Here is a 23,852-nt window from a genome sequence, read left to right on the forward strand (position 1 = left end):
TTGGGGGCAAAAATTAATATAAGACACTGTCTTATTTTCAAGGAAACAGGGTAGGTGTTTTGGAGGGCTTTCAAATGAAGGATCAAAACAAAAGTTTCATCTTTTTAACAATATGTTTTTATTGACTTCAGAGAGAGTAAGGGAGAGAGAAAGAGGAATAGAAACATCAATGATGAGAATCATTGATCGGCTGCCTCTTGCATGCCCCACACTGGGGACTGAGCCTACAACCCAGGCCTGTGCCCTGACGAGAATCGAACCATGACCTCTTGTTTCATGAGTCAATGCTCAGCCACTGAGCCACACTGGTTCAGCAAAAAAGTTTCATCTTTTATTGAGTCATCTGACCTGGTGCACATTCTTGTGATCAGAGTCAGCTTATTTTTCTGCCACAGAGAAAATATCTAAACCTTTTAGGATTAGATCAGTCATGCCCTAATAAAATATAGAGGGCCACATCCATGAGGAGGAATCTACATGAAAGGGCGCCTTCTGACATGTGAAGTTATACCCAAGATAACAGATTGAAAAGCAATGAGCTAAAGTCCCATTTCAAAAAGTTAGATTTCTGCTTCCCCTTAGGACTTGACAAATAGCAAGGAAATGTAACTCAGCCTAAATACAAAAGCAACTGGATATTCTACATAGTTATTCTGAACTCACCAGAGAGCTGCGGACAGAGAGTAACTTACGAGGATAAGACCTTTGCAAGAGAGGCAGGTAGGAAGCACAGCAGCTATCATCTTTGGTAGAGGAACAGGAAGATCCATGGACGTGGTGCCCCAGGCTGTTCAGGCTGCTGCAGCTAAATACCACAGAGTGAGTGACTGATATACACACATTTATTTCTCACAGTTCTGGAGGGCGGAAGTTTGAGATCAGTGGGCCACGTTGTTGAGGGAGGGACCTTTTTCTTGTTCATAGCAGGCTCCTCTTGCTATGTCCTCACCTGGTGGAAGGAGTAGGGAGCTCTCTGAAACCTCTTTTATAAGGCACTAATCCATTTGTGAGGGCTCTACCCCCATTGCTTAAGCACCTCCTGAAGACCCCACCTCCTAATACCACCATACTTGGGGATTAGGATTTCAAAATAGGAATTTTAGGGAGACACAAACATTAGACCATTGAATATGGGTAAAAAGAAAGCTGCCAAATATTTAAAGGGATATATATATATATATATATATATATATATATATATATATATATATAATGTTTTATATATATTTACTTTATATATAAAATGCTAAACACCATTTTAAGATGCCCATATCTACTTAACAATGTACCCACTTATATTCATTTAAGTTTCAAAACACATTTGGCAAATGAGGCAGGTGCAATGCCAATGAAATATTTTGAGCAAAGTATTCCCATGGTCTCATTTAAGATTAAGCATCATGTAGTCTAATGTGTTGATTGTATAATCTGTGTGCTGGGTGGGAGCTGGCAAGGTGGGAATAAGGTAGAAAGCCAGTGCAATAATCCAAGAGACAAATACTAGTAATGGTCTTTAGACCAGTGTGGTAGAATGGAAGTAATAGCAAATTTTGAGGGGTGAGAGTTTTGATGCTTTGAAAACAGTGCTGACAAGTTTAGTGGGTGTATTGGCAGCCTCTCCTTGTAGGATGTCTCCTTTCCCAGCCCCCTGGTAGCTATGGCAGAGTGTGAAGTGTGCAGGATTGGAATCAAATGGCCCTGCACCATATGTATGTTTTTTTATTAACTCTGTGGAAACTTAAGGTTTTAATATCTCTGGTGTTCAGATATTTCATATGGAAAATTTGAAACAATTCCTCTATCACACAGTTGTTTATGATTCAAATGAGATTATGTATAAACTAGAGGCCCAGTGCAGGACAATCATGCACTGGAGGGGGGAGGGGTCCCCTCAGACCAGTCTGCACCCTCTCGCAGTCCGGGACCCCTCAAGGGGGATGTCTGCCTGCCAGTTTAAGCCCACTCCCCCTAAGCTGGCAGGCGGACATCCCCCCTGAGGGGTCCTTAAGCGCTGCCGCAGAGGTGGGAGAGGTTCCCGCCACTGTCACTGTGCTTGCCAGCTGTGAGCCCAGCTTCTGGCTGAGCAGCACTCCCCCTGTGGGAGCGCATTGACCACTAGGGGGCAGCTCCTGTATTGAGCATATGCCCCCTAGTGGTCAGTGTGTGTCATAGAGACCGTTTGTTTCGCCATTCGGTCGATTTGGATATTAGGGTTTTATTATATAGGACAAATGCTTGAAGTCCCTTTTAATAAATAACAAATGTGAATGGAGATTGCCAAGGTGGAGTCATTTATGTTGAGGGAACGGAAATGGAGCCAGGAGGCCTTGAGGAAGTTTGTCTTACATACACTCCACCTAGAGCACTTCTTCAGGATCTTTTGAATTTTTCAGCTCAGCCTGAGCTTTCATTGTCTCACCATGACAGCCAGACCAGCTGAGTTTCTTATTTTGAAAGGAGCCAACCCATTTTGCTACCCTTTGTTTACATATTGAGCTCATCCAATCCCTATGAACTTAACCAGACTCCTTCATTTACATAAAGACTAGGGACTGAGGACAGTGTTTGCAGCCCCTACCTTTATAGCCCTGATTTTCTTTTTTTCTCTTAGGATCATAATATATGTTGCTCCCTGAATCTGTGTCCTGTACTGCAACCACTTCTTTACTCAAATAAACATTTTTTTATTATAGCCTAGATATTTTTGTTAACACAATATATAAATTCATGTGAAGCTATACCCAAAATAGATGATATTTTTATTAAGTGGTTAGGTTGCACCAGCCAGTGTATGGGTACTTTACATAGAATTAAGTCTTCAAACTTTTTGAGGAAGTTTCTGTAATTATTTCTTATTTTATTCACACACAAAAAAGGCAAGACTTTAAGATTTTAATTAACTTGTCTGAGACTCTATGAATTATATATGGTGTAACTAAAGACATATAAGACTGCACATTGTAAAATTCAATATTATATTCCATTTTATTTAAAACACTAGACAAAAATCAGAGAAAAAGCAGTACAGAAAGGCCAGAGCTATGTACCTACAAAATGAACAGATAAAACCAAGTGTTTCAGAACTAGTCTCAGGCTTCAGAAGCCACTATTTCTCAAACCCATGAGCAGTTCTTCAAGAAAGAAGCAGCTGCAAAGGGAATGCTATTGGTCCCGAAGTGCATTTCTGACCGTGTTTAATGCATCTACAGGGAATGTGGACATCTTTCAAGTGGACAAGTAGAGAGGACAAGGTCACTGCCAAGGTCTTAGACAGTTAAAGAGAATGTTACAGAGCAGGGACTTCTGATAGAGGTTAATTGATTATTTCAGGATGTCACTGACTTATCCATTTTAAGAGAAAGCCCTTGAATTCACTCTGAGAAGACAAAGTTCATAGCATCCATCCTTCTTATTCAAGAAATTTTTTTAATGACAGCCAAGAGTAAAGTCTGATAAAGAGGGTCATTAAAAATATCAGGAAGTGAAATCCAATTAGATGTAGAGACATGGGGGTTCAATGTTAAAACAGAGACACAGCTTTGGTACATGAGATAAGGAATCAGGGTCTTAAACATACTATAGATATTTTCCTCTAAATTAGTATTTCTTTAAAATTCCATATGAAAAATCCAATATTCTGAACTAAATTTGAGCTGCTGCCAAGACAAAAGGAATATTCCAAACTGAGGATTTCAGATCTTGGTAAACAAGTCACTCAACAGTTGGGGTTTTTTGTTTGTTATTTTCTTTCACCGTCAGTATATACAATGGAAAGCTTGACCAGACAGTAGGACATTAATAATAGTAAATTTAGAAATAAGTATATATAATTGTGTATGTAAATACATGCATATGTGTGAGCATTTAGGTGTATAAATAATTATATATAAACATGAATAATCAAGATATACTTTTATCTCAGTTGTGGCATTTATTCATAATTTATAGCACGTTTTGTGTGCAATGCATCCACAGGGAATGATTCACTGAACAATTGTATTCACTTAAAGAAAAGTAGCTATATTTTAATCTAAGGGTAAACTTTTGCTTTCTCATGACAGAATAAATTAAAAGCTTTGCTTGAAACAAGCCATATTGGATGACTATTATTTTAAGCTACTAGAGGCCCGGTGCATGAAATTCGTCCCTCAGCCCAGCCTGCACCCTCTCCAATCTGGGACCCCCTCGAGGGATGTCCGACTGCCTGTTTAGGCCCGATTCTGGTGGGATCGGGCCTAAACGGGCAGTCGGACATCCCTATCACAATCCAGGACTGCTGGCTCCCAACTGATCCCCTGCCTGCCTTCCTGATTGCCCCTAATTGCTTCTGCCTGCCAGCCTGATCACCCCCTAACCACTCCCATGCTAGCCTGATTGATTCCTAACTGCTCCCCTGTCAGCTTGTTTGCCCCTAACTGCCCTCCCCTGCAGGCCTGGTCACCCCTAACTGCCCTCCCCTGCAGGCCTGGTACCCCCCAACTGCTCTCCCCTGCAGGCCTGGGTCCCCCCCAACTGCCCTTCCCTGCAGGCCCAGTCGGCGCCAACTTCCCTCCTCTGCCAGCCTTGTCACCCCTAACTGCCCTCCCCTGCAGGCTTGATCGCCCCCAACTGCCCTCCCTTGCAGGCCTGGTCCCTCCCAACTGCCCTCCCCTGCTGGCCATCTTGTGGTGGCCATCTTGTGTCCACATGGGGGCAGGATCTTTGACCACATGGGGGCAGCCATCTTGTGTGTTGGAGTGATGGTCAATCTGCATATTACTCTTTTATTAGATCGGATAGAGGTCTGGTGCACAGGTGGGGGCCAGCTGGTTTACCCTGAAGGGTGTCCTGGATCAGGGTGAGGATTTCCTTGAGGCGTGGGGCAGTCTGGGTGAGGGGCCTGTGGTGCTTTGCAGGCCGGCCACACCCCCCGGCAACCCAAGCGGAGGCCCTGGTATCTGGGATTTATTTATCTTCTACAATTAAAACTTTGTAGCCTGGAGTGGAGCCAAGCCTTCTGCTGCCTCCGTGGCAGCAGCCATTTCTGTTGGGATTTATTTATCTTCTATAATTGAAACTTTGTAGCCTGTAGTGGAGGCCTGGGCCGGCAAGGGCAGGGGGAAAGCTTGGCTTCCTCCATTGCCAGGGAAACCCAAGCCTCCCTCCTGCTCTCTGTGGCCACAGCCATCTTGCTTGGATTTATTTGCATAATCGCTCCTGATTGGCTTGTGGGTGTGGCTTGTGGGTGTAGCGGAGGTATAGTCAATTTGCATATTACTCTTTTATTAGATAGGATATGGATTTTCTGATGGGGAAGAAAAATGGGAAAACTTTGATAAAGGAGAGAGAAACTAAATATTTCCAGACTCCACAGAAATAATCATTATAACAATAAAAATAATTTTTAAACCTTCCAATAAACCTAGTGGAAATAAAATGGTGAGGTAAATTGCACAGACATTATGATTTCATTATCTGGAATTGAAAATGTGATTAGCCTTGCATGGTTTTATACATTTTATTTGTAAACAAAGTGAAACTGGAAATTCTGACCACTTTATGGACATTGTATGACATGGACAATTTTAATAAGTGCACAAAAATGGAAATAGAGACTTACTTGTCTTCATGTCCTACCTTACATTATGCAGGCAGATGCTACTTACAAATAGTCATTTGTGCATTTATCTAGCAGCTAACTAGCAAATACTGTGAGGCAATAGACTGTTGGCAGGTCCCCACAGTTCTGTCTGCTGCACAGTCAAGTGTAGACCTGGGCAGGTGTCCTGCTAAGAGGCATAGGATACATATGGTTATTTCCCCCTGCAGGTTCCCTAACTTCCTGATTGATTTTTTTATGTGCACAGTTAAAATTCCTGCTTTGTGGTATCCAGTTCCATGGGCTTTGGTATATAGTCATGTATTATTTAAAATATTTCTATTTCCCCAAATATACTCTTGTGTTGCCCTTTTGTGATCAACCCACTTGTACAGCTCCAAACCCTGGTAACTACTTATCTGTTTCCATCATTGTCATTTTCTTTTTGTGTGAACACCATTAAATGCCATTGGGATTTAGCTACTTTGAATTAGTAAAATGCCTTTAATTTTCATTTATGTCATTCCATGGGTAGTTTCATTTTCATTGTGGAGAAGTAGTTAATGGTACAGCTGTGCCAGTTTGTCTGTTCTTGTCTTGTAAGACATATGAATATATTAATTTTCTAATGCTTCAGAAATAAATTATTGCTAACTTAATGGCTTATAATAAAACAAAGTAATTATTGTAACTTAATTAGGTCCGAGGTCCAAAGTGAGTCTCACTGGGTTAAACTGAATGTGTCAGCAGAGCGGCACTCCCCTCCCTCGGAGCCTTTGAGGGAGAAATGGCCTTGTCCCCTCCAGTTTCTAAAAGCCACCCTCATTCTTGGGCTTGTGACCCCGGTCCTCTCCTTCCATCTTCTCAGGCAGCAATGCTAGGCTGAGCCTTCTAATTGACCATCTCTCTGGCTCTGAATTCCAATTCGTCCTCCACTTTTAAAGACCTCTGTGATTGCCTTCAGCCCACCTGCATAACCGAGGATAACTTCTGTATTTATTGTAAAGCCAGCAAATTAGCAACTTTAATTCCATCTGAAACCCTAACATGCCTTTGCCATGTAACTAGCATATTCATAGGCTCCAGGGATTAGAACGTAGATATCACTGGGGAATCATTGTTCTGCTCACCATAGGGTTGCTTTCAGTTTTGGGTGATCATGAATAAAGCTCCGTGAACATAAATTTCAGAATTCCCTTAGGTAAATACCTGTGTGAGATTGCTGAATTATATGATTGCTATGACTTTTTAAAGAGAAATATGATGTTTCTTAAAATATTAACTTTAAAAGAAACTACCAAATTGTCTTCCAAAATAGCTGTCTCATTTCAAATTCCCATTAGCAATGCATGAAAGCTTTTCCAAATATGAGAGTATGGGATTGTCAAAAGGAAAGACACATAGGTAAAAGAGAATGAAGAACCTATAAATATATCCATATATATATATTGAACTGGTTTTTATAAAGGTATAAAGGTAATTTGATAAAAGATAGTTTTTTCAAAAAATAAATTTGCTTCAGACCTTACACCATATGCAAGCCCCCAAAATGGATTATAAATCTAAATATAACATGTAAAACTATAAATCTTCTTGAAGAAAATATAGGAGAACTCTGTTTACCATGAGTAAATTAAAAACTTTTTAAAAATCAAAAGCATGATCCATAAAAAAATTAGTTAATTGAACTCTATCAAAATTTTAAATATTTGCTCTTTGGGAGACACTACTATGCAACTGAAAAGACAATCAATGGGGAAAATGTTTGTAAACCACTTATGTGAGCAATTACTTGGGATAAAAATATATAAAACATCCCAAACTCAATAATATGAAAACCAACAGCACAATAAAATATATTCACAACATTTGAAGACATTCACATATATGTGTATATTGCACATGTGTCAAATAAACACATGGAAAGATGGTCAATATTATTACTCACCTGAAAAATGCAAATTAAAACTAGTGAGCTGCCACTACACACTTATTAGAATCTTTTAAAATTTTGAAAACTTCACAATAATTCTTGGAATTTGGTAGTGTGAGGCCTATGAATTTGTTCTTATTTTTCATAATTTCAGAGTCTCAGCATTGGCTGTTTTAGTTATTTTGTCTTTCCATAGAACTTTTAGGATTAGCATGTCAATATCTAATAAAAACATGGGTAAGATTTTGATTGAGATTACATTTGACCTAGAGATCGGATTGTGAGAGATGACATCTCAAAAAAATTGAATATTTTCAATTTCTGAACTTGGGTATATCTCTTAATTTACTTGGGCCTTCTTTAATTTTTTTTAAATCAGTGTTTTGTGATTTGCCACATAGATATTGTGCAGATAATAGCTAAATGTTTTATTTTTGGTATTATTTTTGAAAGTATTTTAAAATTTTAGTTGCAAATTATCTATCACTATTACATAAGATTATGCTTGTGGCATACATATGTATTCTACAATCTTCTTAAATTCACGTATAATTCTAGGATCTCCTTTTGTAGATTTTTTTTCTATTTAGAAAATCAGTTCTATTTTTTGAAGTTTTTTTTTTTTTTAATTGGTATTTGTGCTCCTTAACTACTAATATATAGTATATTTTATCATTGATGCTATTGGGCCCATAGAGATTTTTGTTGTCAATGTGATGGTTGATATTATTTAAAGAATTTAGCTGCAAATATAATTTCAATAATAGATTCAGGACTATGCAGATTTCTATACCTTCTCTAATGAGATTTTAAAGAATATTCTCAGGCTCAATTCACTGATTCTATTAGCAAATATCTACTAGGGGGCGGGAGGGTGTGTCCCTCAGCACAGCCTGCACTCTCTCCAATCTGGGACCCCTCGAGGGATGTCAGGCTGCCAGTTTAGGGCTGATCCAGGTAGGATTGGGCCTAAACGAGCAGTCAGACATCCCTCTCACAATCCAGGACTGCTGGCTCCCAACTGCTCACCTGCCTGCCTTCCTGATTGCCCCTAACCGCATCTGCCTGCCAGCCTGATCACCCCCTAACCACTCCCCTGACAGCTTGTTTGCCCTTAACTTCCCTCCCCTGCAGGCCTGGTCACCCCCAACTGCTCTCCCCTGCAGGCCTGATAGCCCACAACTGCCCTCCCTTGCACACCTGTTCCCTCCCAACTGCCCTCCCCTGCTGGCCATCTTGTGGCGGCTATCTTGTGTCCACATGGGGGGCAGTCATCTTTGACCACATGGGGGCAGCCATCTTGTGTGTTGGAGTGACGGTCAATTTTCAATTTGCATATCTTTTATTAGATAGGATTAGATAGGACAGAGGCCTGGTGCACGGGTGGGGGCCAGCTGGTTTGCCCTGAAGGGTGTCCCAGATCAGGGTGGGGGTTCCCTTGGGGCATGGGGCGGCCTGGGAGAGGGGCCTGTGGTTGTTTGCAGGCTGGCCACGGCATCCAGCGACCCAAGCAGAGGCCCTGGTATCTGGGATTTATTTATCTTCTATAATTGAAACTTTGTAGCCTTGAGTGGAGCCAAGCCTCCTGCTTGCTCCGTGGCCACAGCCATTTTTGTTGGGATTTATTTATCTTCTATAATTGAAACTTTGTAGCCTTAAGCGGAGGCCAAGGCAGGCCTAGGCAGGTGGAAAGCTTGGCTTCCTCCATTGCCGGGGAAACCCAAGTCTCCTGCTTTCTCCGTGGCTGTAGCCATCTTGGTTGGGTTAATTTGCATACTTGCTCCTGATTGGCTGGTGGGCATGGCTTGTGGGTGTAGCAGAGTACAGTCAATTTGCATATTACTCTTTTATTAGATAGGGTATTAGAGGCCTGGTGCCCAAATTCATGTACCAGTAGGGTCCCTCGGCCTGGCCTGCAGGATCGGGCCGAAACTGGCTCTCCGACATCCCCCAAGAGTTCCCAGATTGCAAGAGGGCACAGGCCAGGCCGAGGGACCCCAACGGGGCACGAACAGGGTGGGGAGAGACATGGGAGGTTCCAACTGGGAGGGACCGCGGGAGGGCTCCAGGGCATGTCTGGCCCATCTCACTCAGACCCAATTGGCCAGACCCCAGCAGCAAGCTAACCTACCAGTCGAAGCATCTGTCCCCTGGTGGTCAGTGCACGTCATAGAGAGCAGTTGGGCGGCCTTAGCATATCATTAGCATATTATTCTTTGACTGGTTGAATGGCCCACCGGATGCCCGGACACTTAGTATATTAGGCTTTTATTATATAGGATTCTGTACTGTTGTTAACAGTGTGTCCTATTTATAATAGGACCTAAAGATTGTCCTTTCCTCCAAATTTTTGCAAATATTTTAAGAAGAAAGATTTCTTGAAAATGAAATATTCAGAGTATAATAAAAACATTGTCAAAATTAGTAACATATTTGCCAATATCCATGCTTGAAAGTTTTATTGGACAGCATGTATGTTAGAATTAAAATAATAATCAATCAATAACATTTGAGTAAAGTTCATAGATTAGATAAGAATTAATAAAGATCTTGGTGAAAAAAATGACCTTGATAGAAACAGAATACAAATTGTCTAAAACGATATAGAAAATATTTATTATTTTTGAAGTAGAGGAAACAAATTAACTGAGCACAGATTCTTTCCAAGGTACTGTGATGCAACTGGCTTAATTCCTCAAACAAAAATAGAAGCATACCCAAAACACTGAGGTAATCAATATTAACTTTCTTTCACATGAAAGGCAACTTCCCAAGGCACTCAGCAACTTGCCCTAACATCACAAGACAAAAATAGAAAAATTGGAGTTTTAACTTATTTCAGTAAGGTTAAAGCTCATGCTCTTTAACTATATTAGCAGATTGCTTTTAAATGAATAAAAATAATTTGTGCTTCTTAACCTTATTTTTTCATTGCTAGAAGAGGAAACATATTCATACTCTATAGAAACTGTAACTGAAGAATATCTCAAGGTTATGTGCACGTGGGCTCAAATTAGCATGTGACTGATGGGATGGCACCTGCCTACTCCCCATGTGCATCCATCTTTATTTGTCATGCTTACGCTTTGATGCCAAAGTCATTCCAGTTCCTTCATGTAAAGTAGGGAACCAAAACAATTCAAATTGGCCAAATTTTATTTCTAACGTATTTCAATACTATAACCAAAGTAAAAGTATTTTGAGAGATTTTAACAGATTTTTGTGAGACTGGGAGTATTTCATGATCTCCACCTTGATTGCCAGATGGCAAACCTTAAAAAGAATATTCAGTAATTGAGGATTGAAATTGAGGGTAGCATACTGATAACATGTTAAGTCATTATAAAAATTGAAAAGGCCACCTCTCTGACTCAGTTAGAATCTTCTCTGAAGTTGTCTGTGGAGATGACCCTGTACTTTGATTCCTGGTGTGTGGGACTGGTAAGAAAGTAAATAAATTCACCAGGAAAGGTTAAGTTTCAGAAAGGAGTTGAAGCACTGGCTCAGAAACCCACAGCTACACATCCAGGTGTACCAGGCATCCTGACAGCAGTTCATGATGCTCTCTCACTTCTCAGTTCCCATTCCAAAAGCCAACTTTCATTTCACATTTTTCAACTTTGAGGTATGTGTCTGTGACTTAGATAAATGACCAAAGAATTCTGAAATTGTGGTGTGCAGATTGCAACGATGTGGTTTTTGGTTTGGATTTTTGTGTGACCTTTACAATTAATTGTGTTTCTTGACTGATAAGAGATGTGGTAGCACAATGGAGAGATCAATTGTGGAGGACTCAGCTTCTAATTACACTTTTATTAGAGTCATTATTGTTTGTATTACATATTTTTGAAATATCTATTTCCTCATAACCAATTCTTATATAAGTTATTTATTATCACAATAAAACTGGGTAAAAATCACAAAATTGCAGTTTCATACATTAATAAACATTTATTTTTGCTCATAACCTGTGGGTCATCTTGACAGTTCTGCCAATCTGAGCTGGTATTGACATGGCTTACCCACACATCTGTCCTCAGCTATGGTTCAGTTGCTGGTTGGCTTTAATATTCTTGGCTGGGTCCCATCAGAATTTTGGGGCTTCACCTGGGACCACTGAGCTACTTACTTGGCTCTACTCTCTGTCTCTTATCTTCTAGCAAACTAACCCAGGAAGGCTCTGTTTTCAGAGTGATCTGAAAGACATCAGGGTGTGCAAGACTTTTGAGGCCTAGGCTCAGAGCAAACACAATATTACTTCTACCGCATTCTACTATCCAAAGCAAGTTACAAGTTTAGCTGAAGTTCCAGGTGTGGAGAAATAGATTCTATACTTCCTGAGGCAGATCAGCAAAGTCACCTTACTAAGCTCATGAAAATAGAGATAAACAGAAATCTGAGACTGTTTTTGTAATTAAGCTGCTATCCTAAGAATGATGACAGGAATAGTAATGAAGGGTATGAGCTACTTCTAATATGTGAAATAAATAAGTGGGAGTTAGAGGTAGACTGGTTTAAACTGCCACAAAAAAATAATTTTTAGGGAGAATAAAGGAATATTATGGATGGGACAATGCAAAGTAATAAAAACCTACTTCACCTATAGACCCCTTCAGTGTCTAGTTGTTAAAAATAAAAATAAGAAAATAAAAACAGGACAAAATGACCAACATTTGAAAGATCTACCTCTCCATTAACATCCATAGGAATTGCCAGAATTAATTAGAATAAAAGGTGAAGGAAATATTCTGAGAAGAGAGAGACACAAACATCTTGAATAAGTAGAAAAAAAAATCCCACTCCTAAAATAAAAGGAAAAATATTAACCTACAAATAGAATGAAATTCTAAATACCAACCCAAGGTCATTCTTTTGATATCTCATAAATGCATCATAATATGCATATAGACATCTATATCTATATAAAAGCCTAAGCAACTAGACGACCGGACGACTGAACAACCAGTCGCTATGACATACACTGACCACCAGGGGGCAGACGCTCAATGCAGAAGCTGCCCCCTGGTGGTCAGTGCGCTCCTACAGCAGGAGCACCGCTCAGCTGACCGATGGGTGCCAGACACAGGGCTCATGGCTGGCGAGCACCGCTGCAGCTGCACAAGCCTCTCCCGACAGGGACTGACTAGGCGCAAGCCCTCAGCAGGCTCAGCGGGGCCAGGATGAGCAGGTAGGAGTGGCAGGCGGCATTGGACTGCTGGTTTCAGCCCAATCCCCGCAGGCCAAGCCGAGGGACACCACCAGTGCACAAATCGGTGCACTGGGCCTCTAGTAAATATATAAGAAATTATTTTAAAAAATCCTAGAGAAAAAAGTATAAATCACAACCTGAATCATGATATTATAATTCTTATTTTACAGATGTGGAAAGTTTTGTTCAGAGATGTTCAGCTGCCCAATTTCATGTACTTTGGAAATAAAAACATTCAAAACTGTAAAGCAAGCACGTCAAACTTGCAGCCCATGGGCCCCATGGGGCCCACAACAAATATTTTTGCAGCCCAGCCAATATAATGGTATGTAAGTAACGTTTTAATAAAAATTTCATAACTTAATTTTTACAATATCCTGTTATACATAATTATCAATAACGAACTACAATGTTCACTAATTACTGATTACTATAATCGTGTTGCATTAATTTCCCTTATGCACCTTATGTGCAGGTGCACCATTTCTCTCCACTAATACTAGCAGCGAATATTTTAGCAGCCAATTGCCATGTCATTATTCTTGGACTGACTTGTTTGGTTTGTGCAAAAGGAAAGATTTTTCTTTTGAAGAACAAGAAAAATAGGCTTATTTGCATTATGCTTATTAATTTGTGCAGTTATTCAGTGTCTGATAAGTTAATGTTCAAGAAAAAATATTAATTTTTATTAAAATGTTCTATTATTTTAACAATTACTCATTTATTTTAGCCCTTTGTATTCAGCATGTTTCTATCAAACTATACCTACATTTCTATTAAAATTGAAGCTTTTGTTTTTTTGCAGCCCACATAAACTTACACTTTGTTTATTTGTCCTGTGTTAGCCTTTGAGTTTGACATGCTTGCTGTAAAAAATTTTTGTGAATTTATTTGAGCCAAACTGTTGACAATTGCCGGGAAGCAGAATCTCAATGGATTGAGATAATGTTCCAGAGAATGGCAATTCTTAACCTTGTTTTAAACATTACAATCAAAGAAGGAGACATAAGTGGGTTACATGAAATCCACTGGTGATAGATTAGGGAGGTGAAGAAAGCAAAGTGGGCATGGGGTGAGGGAGGAGGAGAAGGGAGTGGAGGGTTGGGAGAGGGGAGGGGAAACCTCTTTAAAATGATAGACACATACTTCTTTTTCTTAGGTGGATGCAAGATAGTTAACAGTCAACAATTAACATAACAATAACAATGAAGGAATTTATGGTCTCAGTCCTGGCATCCAGGTGCATTTGGATGTGCCCTGAGGGGTCCAGAAAAGGGGAAGTTACAAGTTACCCTGATGGATGCAAAAAGACAATAGGCTCAGTAAAGATAAAGATTGCCCTTTATCAGGGGGGATACATGACTACCCATTATAAACTACTTTTAGTTAAAGTTTTAATTTCAGACCATCCTTTGTGGTTACTTTAGGTCGTTGAGTTTGCAAAACCACCATGCAGGCCTTCCCTGAGCTAGTCAGGTTAGTATGTGGCCTTTTTTTTTCATCCATAGGCATATCCATAAAACTAGTAAACCCATGTTCTTTTAACCATATCTTAGTTCCTTCTGAGAACATCTAATGAAATATGTAAAAGTTTCCTTTCTTGAATGCTTGGGTTAACTGGTATGGGTAAACAGTAGCATAAAGTTAGGGATGCTGCTCCTGGAACATAAAATGTACCTTACTTATTTGTTTACAGGTATACGTATAAAGCAAAAGGAACAAAATATGTAGAGCTTCATTTCTTACATAGCAACTTGTCTGTTCAGCCAGTGAACAAGAGGGTACTCAGAGCTAACTTGTTGCAGGATGGATCCACCATGGTATCTTCTGCATCTAAGAGAGATAAAATGATCATTTTAGGATTAACTCTGAGTCACATTATAAAGTAACCATCAAGAGTTCAGAACAACAAGGGCACCGAAGATAAAGGTTTTACCCTTTAAGGAATACTTAGAGGTGAGAAACTGAACTGTGTGGTTAAAATGTTTTCCTAGATAACTCAATTCATTGACACACAAAGGGAAGGGAAATAGCACTTGTGGTTTGTAAAGCAAATGTTAATGACTTACCTCAAAGGGGAAATGTTTAGACAAAGAGGAAGTACTGGAGCAGGTAATAAAAGGCAGTCAAGTGGGAGCTTTCTTTGTAAAGGTTGATGGTTCAGATAACCTGTAACCTAGACCAGTGGTAGGCAAACTCATTAGTCAACAGAGACAAATAACAACAGTACAACAATTGAAATTTCTTTTGAGAGCCAAATTTTTTAAACTTAAACTTCTTCTAACGCCACTTCTTCAAAATAGACTCTCCCAGGCCATGGTATTTTGTGGAAGAGCCACACTCAAGGGGCCAAAGAGCTGCATGTGGCTCGCGAGTTGCGGTTTGCTGACCACTGACCTAGACTCACCTGTGAGATTACAAAAGCATTGAACAGTGACCTGATTAAAGACTAGGACATTTAATTCCTGAACATTAAAGTGAGTTTACTTGAAAATGGATACAATGAAGACTAGATGGATGCAACTAACCCAGTGAATTTTGTGAGTTACAATAAAGGTCTGTGTATGAACTGTAACCAGAGGGAATAGCTATGATCATTATGTTTATTGATGATGTGCATGGTTGAATAAGATGTCCAGACTAAAAGTAAATGAAAGGGTTAATCAAGAAACAGCTCTTGATTAACCAGGGGCTAACAAAAGAAAGCTTGTTCTGCAAGCCTAAGCCTTGCTCCCCTTGAGTGGTTACTTTACAGAAATGCTTGAAGACCATAATTCCTGCACAGCCCCCAGGAGGAAGGACATCTGGTGCCAGCAGAAGGACAAAGGGCAAGGCCATAAAACTATGAGAGGGGACAAGGTCTTGATACGTGTGTCACTCTAAAGTCATTTGCAAGCTCTCCCTACTCACATAAAAAGCCTGCTCCCTCCCCCTTCGCCACTGATTTCTTTTTCGAACTCAGTCCACCTGAACCCAGGTGCCTTGAATAAGTACCTTTTTGACTACACTGAGCCTTGAGTCAGTTCTGTGTGACCACAGCCCAACTCCTAACTTTTCAGTAAACACCATGGAGGTTAGATCAGCATATGAACATGACAATGGTCAGCAGGAATAAAAATGAAAACTTATCCTAGATAATAAAAGGCTAATATGCAAATAGACCGAACTGAGGAACAACCTAACAACTGGTTGCTATGACGTACACTTACCACCAGGGGGCACACATGGAACATGGAGGGCGTTGGCTGCAGGTGGCAGAGGGGGAACATGGTGGATGTTGGCTGCAGCGGGATGGTGGAGAAGTTGAGTGGTAGCACCAGACCAAGGCAGGGCACTGATCACTGTAATCGGAGCGAGCCTCTGGTGGTTACTGAAAGTTCTTTGCTCCTGAGTGCCACGGTCCCACCCAGCGCTTGCACCTGCTGCCAGCGCCAGAGCTGCCAGTCACACCTGCTGCCAGCGATGGCCCCACTTGCACCTGCTGCTGGTGCCGGAGTCACCACTTGCACTTGCTACTGGCGCCCAGCGCTGGTCCCAATCGCTCGGCTCCATCAGCGGGTGCAAGCAGTGGCTGCTGGCCCCAATTGCCCCTCAGGTCTTCTTCACCTCCCCCTGCTCCTGAGGGGTGATCAGGGCAGCAACCGCCGCTTGCACCCACTGAAGGCGCCAGCCCCACTCGCACCTGCTGCTGGCGCCGACCCCAATAGCTCCCCGCCATCAGCAGGTGGGAGCGGGGCTGGCACCGTCAGTTCATGGGAGCGGTGGTGGCAGGAGTGGGGCTGTCGGCAGACAGGGACCAGGGGTCGTGGTGGGAGGGGCTAGGCAGGGGCACAGAGAATGGGCTGAGACCCATTGCTGTGCCAACTGCAGCCTCGTAGCCCACAGTGCCTTTCAAGGTGCACGAATTCATGCACTGGGCCCCTAGTAGTAATATAATTAGTTGTTCCATAATAAAATTGTATTGTGTTATCCCAGCCTTATTTTCTGCTGTATGACCAGTTCTTAAGAAAAAAAGATGCCTGACAATAGGTACAAATATATTCATGTTTAGATAATAAGTTTAGGTAAATACAGATGTTTTACTAGTTTTTCTGATTCTAGTCTTACTCCTTTCAATTCGCTCTCTTTAAATTGGCCAGAGTCCAACATGTGGAATGATCTTTCCAACACATTACATTAACCTTGTTACACCCTTGCTTAAAATCACCACTTTCTCCCCAATGGCCTCAGAGTAATATCCAAACTATGTAGTTTGTCAGAGAAATACTTTTGTTTTTGCCTCTGCTTGCATCTCTTGACTTAATTATCATTTTGACCCCACAGGCTAGAGCAAATAGAGTTACTTGCAGTAGTACATCATTCTTTTATGCCTTCATGCACACTGTTTTCTCTGTGCACACCTTTTCAATCTCCTCTGACTTCCTATTCCTTTCCTCACCTTTGAGACTTGGGTCACCCCTTATAAGCCTTGTATGAACACTAAACTGAGTCTAGTTAAATGAGTACATATGTCCTCCCAAAGGACTCTAATATAAATGCAGCCCCAGTAGAACCTGGATCCTCAGGCAGCTCAGTCCTAGCTCAACATCTCATTCATGGAAACAAAATCCAGAAATTTGATTAAGATCCCTGCTCAAAAATCAGCTAATCACAGAAGCTTTGCTTAGCTACCTATATAAAATAACATCCCTTCCCCCATCACTATCACCTTCCTTTGCTATATTTCCATTTATATCAATTTAAGATAATATTTAATTATTTATTCATTTTTAAATTACTTTTCTACTTCGTGTATACTACATGGATTAAAGTGTGGTTACTGCTGTATTCTTGATGCGAACGCGCCTACCATAAAGCATGTACTCAATCCATAGTTGGTGAAAAGTAAATAAAAACAAAACTTGAGTCTTTATTTATGACCCTCTAGGAACAGAGATTAGTTCCAATTTACAGCCAAGAGGAAATGTTCTTGGGAGCCTGTTTCTCCAGCCGCCACCTGACACAGTGCAGATGCTCTCTCCTGCCATTGCGGCCACTTCTCATGTCTCAGTGTGGAGGGCAGGAAGGGACTAGACCTCGGGGTCTAGAGTCAGAGTAGAAAAATTTAAAACAACCACTTGGAAAGGTCACCCCCCGCAGGCACTATAGAACTCCCCGTTCCATAAATAAAAGAAATAGTTTCTGCCTGACCACCACTCCCCTACCTGCCAGAGGCATTACAGAGCTGTCTCTGTAACAAACAACCCATATAGGGAAAGGTCTGGTGTAGAACTTCCTCACTGCGCGAGCGAACCATATTAGGAAAAGTCCAGAACAAAGGGGTCCCACATTCGCGGGTCATTCAAAGGGGTCAATCAGGGAATGCCAGGCCAATGGTTATAGAGGGAAGGGATATAAAGGAAGGGACTGCCCCTTTCAACGGCGCTCTCGCCACGGCACTTGCCTGCTGCTGCGTCAGCTACGGCGGGGCCCAGATTCGAATCTGCAATAAACTTTTCCCTGTTTGATCCAATTGGTCTCGGTGGTCTATCTCCGGGGGACGCGCTCCGTTACACTCAGCTGTTACTACTCAGTGGACCTGGCCTCAGCTTTTGTCCTGCCTCCATTTCTTTCTATAAACAAGATTCTTTCTATCCATTCACATTTATCACATGGCTTACATCTAGAGAAGGGACAGAAAAAAAAATCCCTACTATTTCCTAATAAGACCATGCAGGTAGCAGTGTAGTGAAGGGGGTAAAGAACAAGCTCTCCAAAGCAGGGAGTGGGGATAAGGAAAGAAAGGGGATGGAGTGTCTATGCCATGACAGGAACATAGCTTGATGCAATTGTTCCTTTACCAACAACAAAAAGGAAATAATAAGTATAACATCAGCAATTTGAAACAGAAAACAAATACTCAAAAGCATCAACAAAATTATGTGGTAGTACAGTGAAAAGTTAATAAAAGAGACAAATCTCATCAGCAGAAATTAAAATGAAAAATAACAGTAATATAATTAGATGTTCCTATTTTTTCAGAAGTATTCTTATGAAGCAAGAATAAAGTCAATATCAGTATTACCAAATTTACATTCACGGGATAACACAAGCCAGCCATAATATTGATACCGAATTTTTGGACTGGAACCCGGATTCTTTGTCCGCCGGAATCGAAGAATGAATCCACGGACAGAAAGTGGTATAGCAAAGGTGGAGATTTATTGAAGAACAAGTACAGACTCCCACGTGGGGAGAGGGAAGAGTCCCACTGGGTTCCTCTTTCCTACAGCTTATAAAGGCTGTAGATCCTGGTGCCTTGATATCCCCTCTGATTGGTCAATATTCCCTTTGACTGGTTACTATAGTAACTCCTGAGCTCAAAGGTTGAATCTCACATGAGACATGTGAGGTTCTACCCCCTGCTCCCCTCTGGGCTTTCTTCCTCTCCTTCTGAATGAAGGGCTTCCTTCTCTTTATTTTGTAAATATGACCTTTCTTGGCTACTTCCAGTTCCCTTGTCTTATGTAAATATACCTGTTGCTGCCTCCTTGTCTTATGGAAATATAACTGCACCTGGCGTCCTTGTGTCATGGAAATGTACCCTTTCCCAGTCTGCAGCCCCACGCTTTTCCCATGGACCCCAATTCTAAAAAATCCCTAAGCCTGCCTATGTTCCCCTAAAATTCCTGCTTCAATATATTATAATTTTTTAGACATCACATATCCCATCTACACTAATAAAAGAGAAAGATGCTAATTGACCGTACCTCTGCTACGCCCACAGCCAATCAGGAGTGTATGCAAATAACGCAACAAATATGGCCAGTAAATTTGTATATGCAGGTGGGGCAGGCAGGCCTGATGCCCTCCGGAGTCCAGGTGGCTATCGGGACCAGGCAGGTGGCATGGACAGCGCTTGACATCACCCTGGGGTCCAGGCGGTGATCGGACTGGGCAGTTCCAGCAGGCAGCGCCTGACACTGCCGGAGAGGTCCAGGGGGCGATAGGGACCCGGAGCCCGGCAGGCAGAGCCTGACACCCCCCTCCCCCCACCCCCCCCCCCTCCAGTCCAGGCGGAGATCGGACCAGGCAGGTCCAGCAGGCAGCAACTGACGCCCCCTGCGGAGTCCAGGCTGTGATTGGGACTGGGCAGGCGGTATGGACATTGCCCTGGGATCCAGGTGGCGATAGGGACCTGGCAGGCCAGGCAGGCAGCGCCTGACGCCCCCACGGAGTTCAGGCTGCATGGGGACCCGCAGTTCCAGCAGGCAGTGCCTGACACCCCCCCACCCCCAGAGTCCAGGCAGAGATCAGGACCTGGCAGGCGGGGCGGGCAGTGCCTGATGTCCCTGGTGGAGTCCAGGCGGCAATCGGGACCGGGCTGGCCTGACGGGCAGCACCTGACGCTGCCCGCGGCAGCAAGGCGGGCAGTGCCTGATGCCCCCCGGGGAGTCCAGGCTGCGATCCGGACTGAGCAGTTCCAGCAGGCAGCGCCTGACACCCCCCGTGGAGTCCAGGTGGTGATCCGACCAGGCAGGCGGCATGGACAGCACCTGACGTTGCCCTCGGGGTCCAGGTGGCAATCAGGACCGGGCACACCAGGTGGGCAGCGCCTGATGCCTCCCGCGGGGTCCAGGCAGCAATCGGAACGGGCAGGTGGCATGGACAGCGCCTGACACTGCCCGGGGGTCCAGGCGGCGATCAGGACCAGTCAGTTCCAGCACGCAGTGCCTGACGCTGCCCGGGGGTCCAGGCAGCGATCGGGGACTGGGCAAGCACGGGGGGCAGTGCCTGACACCCCCGTGGAGTCCAGGTGGAGATTGGGATTGGCAGTTCCAGCAGGCAGCGCCTGAAGCTGCCCGCGGGGTCCAGGCAGCGATGGGGACGGGGCAAGCGGGGTGGCCAGGGTCTCCGGGATCACTGTCTGCCCCAGGGCTGCCTGTGGACACCAGTGAAGCAGGCCTGGGTTGAACATTTTAATGAAAATGGGATGCCTGTGCCCTGCCCCACTGCGCCCCTTCCCTGGTGAGGAGAGAGAAATGGGCAGTTAGGAGGCACAGGGGCTCTGAAGTGGCTGGGAGCAACCTACAGGGAGAGGTGCTGAACCATGAGGATGCAGAGGGCTGGCTGATGGAGGCCCGCAAAGGTGCAGATGAAGCAGCTCTCGCTGGCGCTGAGCTGGAAAAGTGCATCGACAACCTGATGGATGAAATCGCCTTTCTGAAGAAGGTGCACGAAGAGGAGATCACCGAGCTGCAGGTGCAGATCCAGTATGCTCAGATCTCCGTGGAGATCCGACCTCTCTGCTTATGCTCAAGGACATCCGTGCCCAGTAAGAGAAGCTGGCTGCTAAGAACATGCAGAATGCCGAAGAATGGTGCAAGATCCACTTCACCGTGCTGACCCAGAGCGCTGCTAAGAACACCTACGTGGTGCACGTTGCCAAGGACAAGGTGTTCGAGAGCCACCGCCTGCTCAAGGCCAAGACCCTGGAGATAGAAGCAAGCTGGGGCATGAAGGAAGTGCTGGGAAAGCAGCTGCAAGAGCTGAAGGATAAGCAGAACTCCGACATTAGTGCTATGCAGAACACAATCAACAAATTAGAAAATGAGTTGAGAACTACAAAGAGTAAAATGGCACGATATTTAAAAGAATAACAGGACCTCCTCAATGTGAAGATGGCTTTGGACATTGACATTGCAGCTTACAGGAAACTCTTGGAAGGTGAGGAGACCCAGCTCAGTTTCACCAGCATGGGAAGCATAGCCAGCGGCTACCCCCAGAGTTCCCAGGTCTTTGGTCTATCTGCCTACGGTGGTTTACAGACCAACTCCTACTTGATGTCTGCTCACTCCTTCCCTTCTTAATACACCAGCCATGTCCAGGAGGAGCAGATCGAGGTGGAAGAGACCATTGAGGCTGCCAAAGTGGAGGAAGCTAAGGATGAACCCCGCTCTGAAAGAGAAGCTGAAGAGGAGGAGAAGGAGAAGGAAGAGGCTGAGGAAGAAGAAGGAGAGGTAGAGGAAGAAGGTGCCAAGGAAGAATTTGAGGATGCAAAGGAGGAAGAAGGAGGTGAAGGTGAAGGAGAAGATACCCAAGAAGCTGAGGACGAGAAGAAAGATGGAGGTGCTGGGGAGGAGCAAGCAACCAAGAAGAAAAATTGAGCCCCCCTTTCCTTAATTATTTCAGGAATAATCCTCCCGAAACCAGGTCAACCCCATCACCAACCAAGCAGTTGAGTTCCCAATACTATATGAATTAAGAAGTTAATATATATAACATTCTGAGGTGACTCAGGTTGGACATTGTTATGCTATGACTTTTCTCCTTATGCAGAGTATCAGTTTGCTTGCAGAGTGGCTTCCTGGCTTGCTGCCAGCCTGTGTATGGTCCACGCTTATGAGTTCAGGATCTATGACAATGTGAATAATTCAGATGTTTACAATAAAAACACATGAATACACGAATTCACTAATGTTAATGTTAAACTTCATGGAAAAAATAGTCCTTTGAATCTTTGGTGGTTAGAAATTAAAGACCTCAAATCATGTGCAATAAACAGTGAATAAAGTTACACTGAATGACAAAAAAAAAAATACATTAGGGGCCAGGAAACGTTCAAAGAACTAGGGAACCATTCCCAAATCAGGAAGGGAAGTCACACGGTGTATATTATTGCTACGAATACAGTATTTCCTACTACTTACAACATATACAATGTAATATATTAGATGCCTTCCTATCGCATGAAGTATGTATTCTCATAGAGTAATACTGGTAGATATGTTATAGTTATAGCAATATGTCATATCCTATCTATATTAATAAAAGGGTAATATGCTAATTAGACCATGAGACCTTCCAGATGTACTTCTGGACAAAGCCATGGTGGCGGGGCCGAGGCAGAGGTGGTTAGGGGTGATCAGGCCAGGAGGGGAGGGCAGTTGGGGGTGATCAGGCTGGCAGGGGGTTGCAGTTGGAGGCAAGCAGGCCAGCAGGCAGAGTGGTTAGGGGAGATCAAGCAGGCAGGCAGGTGAGTCATTAGGAGCCAATAGTCCTGGATTGCGAAGGGGTTGACTGCTGGTCTAGGCCCAATCCCACAGGGGTCCCAGATTGGAGAGGATGCAAGCCAGGCTGAGGGACACACCCCCCACCCCCGCCCCATGCATGAATTTTGTGCACCGGGCCACTAGTTGTTAATAATTGGTTTGGAAGTTTTCATCTATTTTCAAGAGTGAAGCTGGCTTAGGATTTGGTTTTCTGATTTTTCCTACATATAAAAGGACATGTGCCAGTCATAGAAGAAGGATGGCTTTTAATAAAAGGTTAATTAATAAATAAATAACTAGGAATTAACCAGGACAATACTTTCATGCTAATAGGCATAATTAAACTACTTTCAAACTAAAATATGCAGCAATACCTTTGCAATCTTGGAGGAGGGAAGAACTTTTTAAATAAGACACAAAATCAATCCATAAAAGGAAGACTGATAAATTCTACTGCATTACACATGAGAATTTCTGTTCCTTAAGAATAATAATAAAGAGAATGGAAACTAAGACACAAACTTGAAAAAAATGTTTACAAAATATTCAACATATTATTAACCCAAATATTTTAAGAGGACTTCCAAATCAATAAGAAAAAGTAACCAACCTATTCCAAAAATGCACAAAGACAATAAACAGGATTTTCAAAGGTGAACCACAATGCATATATATATATACATGAAATGCTATGCAATCTTATGATAATTAGAAAATTCAATCTAAATCTAGAGTGAAATTTTCTTTCTACCAATCACACTGATTAAAAAATTTAAAAACCAATATTAAGTGTTGACTAGGACATAGAACAAGAAGAATTTCCTTTCACTGCCAGTCTAGAAAAGAGCGGAGAAGAGTTTGGAGCCACCTACCTAAGTTGAATATGTGCATACCATATAACCCTTCAATTTTATTATTACGTATAAATTCCAAAGAAATTCTTACACATAGTGCAAATGTACTAGAATACTTATACGATTATTGTTTGCAGTAGCAAGAAAGCAAACAAAACCAAAAATGAAAGGCACCCTGATATACATCATCCTATCTAATAAAAGAGTAAAATACAAATTAACCATCACTCCGCTACACCCACAAGCC

General features: G+C 42.6%; 1 pseudogene across 1 annotated transcript; it reads left to right on the forward strand.

Annotated features, from left to right (window-relative positions):
- The first annotated feature begins 768 nt into the window (after positions 1–768).
- Positions 769–21,931, forward strand: LOC308233511 (neurofilament light polypeptide-like; annotated as a pseudogene). Its single transcript has 2 exons — positions 769–819; positions 20,794–21,931. The product of its transcript is annotated as a neurofilament light polypeptide-like (transcript).
- The last annotated feature ends 1,921 nt before the right edge of the window (positions 21,932–23,852 follow it).

This window comes from Plecotus auritus (genome assembly GCF_963455305.1).
Source record: "Plecotus auritus genome assembly, chromosome: 9".
NCBI classification, from domain to species: domain Eukaryota; kingdom Metazoa; phylum Chordata; class Mammalia; order Chiroptera; family Vespertilionidae; genus Plecotus; species Plecotus auritus.